This window comes from Nicotiana sylvestris, chromosome 5 (assembly GCF_000393655.2).
Source record: "Nicotiana sylvestris chromosome 5, ASM39365v2, whole genome shotgun sequence".
Classification (NCBI taxonomy): Eukaryota; Viridiplantae; Streptophyta; class Magnoliopsida; order Solanales; family Solanaceae; genus Nicotiana; species Nicotiana sylvestris.
Genome location: NC_091061.1, coordinates 19,151,754 through 19,156,832, shown reverse-complemented (window position 1 = coordinate 19,156,832; position 5,079 = coordinate 19,151,754).

Here is a 5,079-nt window from a genome sequence, read left to right as displayed (position 1 = left end):
TTTGTTGTTTGTTGGAAGATCTCTTTTACCGGTGGAATAGATGTGTTGCAATTTGAATTTGGGTCGCTTAAGAGAGTGGGCTTGACTGTCACAAGGGTGAATGCGAGATTTGCAGAAGATTTGAAGTACTAGATGGTCTGTGTTGTGCGAGCTTATGAAGGATTGAGTTTAATCTCACTATGGTATTATGGCAGTAATATAGTATATGCATTATGAGTTATTGTGTGTTTTGATCTATGGCTTTGACCCAAGTGGGAGAGTCTACTATTGATTAGTTGATTGCATGGTTATATGCTATGTTGGTTCCAGATTGAGGCGTACTAGTGAATAAGTTATGGCTTATGGAGGTTGAGATCGAGGATGGCTCGAGTAAAGGAAATTTCAATAAAGGTAATGTTATGCTTTATGGGTGTATGAGAATCACGGAATGACTTGAGTTGTTATTGGTAAAGGATGTACGGTGCATAGAACAGGAGGTTCCTTGGTTGCATTAAGGTGAGGTTACATTCTACAGTGTTGGAGTGCTAATGGAGCACATGCCATTTGATCTGTTTGATCGGTCTAATTGCGGTTTAAGTAGAATGGATAACTCTCGAAAATGGTTCTAATCGGTTCAAGATTTTACATGTAATAATTGGATATTTTCAAGTTGTATATTTGGCTAGAAACTGAGATTTGCATTGGAGGGTGTCAAGACTCGTGGTATTTCTATATCATTATGGATTCTACATATCAGTATCAGGACGGTGAAGGTAATGGCTTTAGATTCGCATGAAGTCTCTTCAGGGTAAGTATATAGAATGTGGTGCTTTTGGGGATACTATCACGACCCCAACCCCGGTCATGATGGCACCCAACACACTGCTAGGCAAGCCCGACCATTCAACAACATTATCCCAAATTCTTATTCAGATTATAGATAAATATCACAGAAAATTTACTAAGTCATTTCATTCAAGTATATAATTAATAATAAAATCTGCGGAAGTTCAATTAAAATACCATACCATAGCCCAACAGAATCCAGTGTCACAAATATGAGCCTCTAATACAGAATATCCACCTATTACAAGTCTGTCTAGGAAAAAAATACGGAATAAAAGATAGAGATAGAGGGGAGAGATCAAGGCTGCGAACGCCATGCAACTACCTCAATACTCCCGGATACTGCCTGCTCAGCTAAACAATTCCTCACTTAGCCTGTGGTGTACCTGGATCTGCACGCAGGGTGCAGGGAGTAATGTGAGTACTCCGACCCAGTGAGTAATAAACATAAATAAAGGCTGAGAATAAGAAATCATGGAAAAATACAAAGTAAACTATGAATGACAGTTTAGAACAACAACTAGTGAAGCAACAAGTCAATTAAATCAGAATACCAATTACTGAGACAGGTATAACAGATAAAAACAAATGCATGAGTGCAATGCAATGCATATGATGGTACACTCTATGCATGAGTGCAATGCAATGCATATAATAGTACTCTCTAGTACCCACTGCGGCGTGCAGCCCGAGCCATCCATTTTATTTATCGTCGACGGCGCTCACTGGGGGTGTGTGCAGACTCTGGAGGGGCTCTTACAGCCCAAACACAATATCAAGCCATCTCATGGCATCAAATCTAGGCCCTCGTCCTCATATCAATCTCAGTATAATCACCCAGGCTCTCGGCCTCAATATCAATGTAATTAACTAGGCCCTCGGCCTCAATATCAATGTAATCAACCAGGCTCTCGGCCTCAATATCAATATAACACTGCTGCAGCACGCAACCCGATCCATGCTCAGTCCAGAAATCATCATAAGCCCCTTGGGCATTTGTAAAACAGTAGTTCTCAGCCCGAAATATAATTTAGAAATATCATTTAAGTTTTCAAATCTTAGAAAGATGGCTGAGTTTGCAAAACAATATTTAAAACCTTGGACTGAGATCAAATGATATGCATGTATGCGAAAACAATGATGTCAATCCCTGAAGGATTCAAATAATTGGCAAGAATCCCAAATGTAACAATTAAATCCAAGTAAGGATGATTCTCAATTTAATTCAAATAGAAAATACGGTAAAAACATCTCTCGGGATGGACCAAGTCACAATCCCCAATGGTTCTCTACCCCACGCCCATTATCCGGCGTGCAAGTCACCTCAATAAAATGTTACGATGTGAAATCCGGGGTTTCAAACCCTCAAGACATCAATTACTCACCTCGAACTAGCTACTTCTTTAGCTCGCGACGTCTTTGCCCCTCGAATTGGCCTCCACGTACATCGAATCTATCCAAAATTAGAACGAATATGTCATAATATGATAAGGGAACAAAGCCCAATCAAAACAATCGAAAAAAATACCAAAATTCTCGAAATTAGCAAAAACCCGAGCAAAATACTACTCCACAATGCCTTTTCCTCTCAGATCGACCTCCGAATGCCTCGAATCTAGCCACAATAATTCGATTCAATCAATAAAAATTATAGGAATTAATTCCATATAGAATTCTACACTTTCCATTAAAAATTTGAAATTGCACTCAAAATTCGCCCGTGGGGCCCGCGTCTCGGAATCCAGCGAAACTTATAAAATCCGACAACCCATTCCAATACGAGTTCAACCATACCAAACTTATCAAATTCCGACAACAACTCGACCTCCAAATCTTAATTTTTCATTTTTGGAAGATTTTGCAAAAATCTTGATTTCTTCCATTTAAATCCGAATTAAACGATGAAAATAACCATGGATTTATGTAATATAAACACTTTCAAGTATAGGACACTTACTTGAGTTGAAATCGTGAAGAACACCTCAAAATCGACCAAGAACCGAGCTCCAAAAATCCCAAAACGAAAATGAAGAAATCAGCATTTTTGGTCCTTAAGTTTCTGTCCGTCCATCACTAAAAGTCCAGTTTCGTCACTAAAAGTCCACCAGAGACAGCTTTACTAGCCATATTCAATCGATCATAATTTTCTGTACAAATGTCCGAATGCCAAATAGTTTAAATTTCTGGAAACCAGAATACAAGGGCTACAACTTTCATGTTTTATACATTTTCCGATTCCATATATATTTCGAGATATAAGCTTCCAAATTAGCCTCATTGCATCAGAAATTTCTGGGAAATTTCAAAACAGCTTTACTGGCCCTTATTCAATCGATTATAAATTTCTGTACAAATATCCAAATGATGAATGGTTTAAATTTCTGGAAACTAGAATACAAGCTACAACTTTCATGTTTTATACATTTTCTGATTCCATATATATTTCGAGATATAAGCTTCCAAATTAGCCTCCTCGCATCAGAAATTTCAGGGAAATTTCAAAACAATTTTACTAGCCCTTATTCAATCGATTATAACTTTCTGTACAAATATCCAAATGATGAATGGTTTATATTTCTGGAATCTAGAATACAAGGGCTACAACTTTCATGTTTTATACATTTTCCTATTACTTATAGATTACGAGATATAAGCTTTCAAATTATGCTCCTCGCATCAAAATTTTCGAACCTTGCTGTCAAAAATCCAGCAAGTTAAATTGGCCTAAAAATGGCCCGAAACCATTCCAAAACTCACCCGAGCCCCTCGGGACTCTAACCAAATATTCCAACATATCTTAAAACAGCATCCAAACTTGCTCCAATCATCAAAATACCTCAACTAACACTAAAATCATCGAATTACATCGAATTCAAGCCTAAGTTCTTTTAAAACTTCCAAAACACGCATTCGATCAAAAACCCAACCAAACCACGTCCGAATGACCTGAAATTTTGCACACACATCACAAATGACATAACGAAGCTACAACAACTCTTGGAAATTCGTTCCGACCCTCGGATAAAAATCTCACCTATCAACCGGAATTCGCCAAAATACTAACAGCGCCAATTCAAGCCTAATTCTACACCGGACCTCCAAAATTACTTCCGATCACACTCCTAAGTTACAAATCATCTCCCGGAGCTAATCGAACCGTCAGAATTTACATCCGAGCCCTCTAACTCATAAGTCAAAGTCCGGTTGACTTTTTCAACTTGAGCCTTCTTGAAAGAGACTAAGTGTCTCAATTCCTTTCAAAACCTTTCCGAATCAACTCGTTCACACCCAACACTGATAATGAAGCATAAAGAAATAGGAAATGGGGAAAACGGGGCGGTAACTCACGAGACGATGGGTCGGGTCGTCACATCCTCCCCAACTTAAACAAACGCTCGTCCTCGAGCGTACCCAGAGTTGTCCTAGAAGCCAACCAATAGCTGAACGACTTTACCAAGAATATACCCGTGGGTGATCCCACACTACCCTATCTCGCATAGGTCAGATAACACAACATAGCTGAAATTTCACAATCCATCTAGTCTATAAACCATAGAACCACACTGCACCTTCCGAAATCATACACAAGATTAGAACTTCACATCCATACTCAGAATAAGCCCGAACCAGCAGTAATAACCCATACCTGCAACATCAGGTGAAATTATCTGATATACCACATAACTCAAATACTCGAAACGATAATCTCTATTCACAGTAGCTGCACATAATAATCGAACATCGATAGGAAACCTCTTAACAACTAAAGCCTCATTCCAACACTTTCACATACTGCCAATGATAAAGGAAACACGCAATTAATCATAACCATTTCCTATGTCAACCATTCATGAAGTCATTTTTCTCCTGGTAATTACCATAGCAAATTTTGAACCGAACCTCAATATTTACCCATCACACATACTGAAATCGAATCCGTTTGCATTCATTAATGATTTCAACGATCTCTTCTGACCAAACACACTACTCAGGTGACATGACACATCAATACATGCCTAAGCCACAACTTGCATAATACCTGCACCAATAAGAAACGGTCCGAACATACTCAATTCATGAAAATGACTCAACTGAGAAAGCTGTACCTCAAACTCACCAGTACTGCCACAACACAAGGCTGAGACCCTATCTCACATCATAGAAATAGGACACACAAATTTGGCCCACAATGTCATGTTTCCACACAGCTTTGCTGCAACGCGCGTTCCTATCCAAATACTACTCCACAGGAAA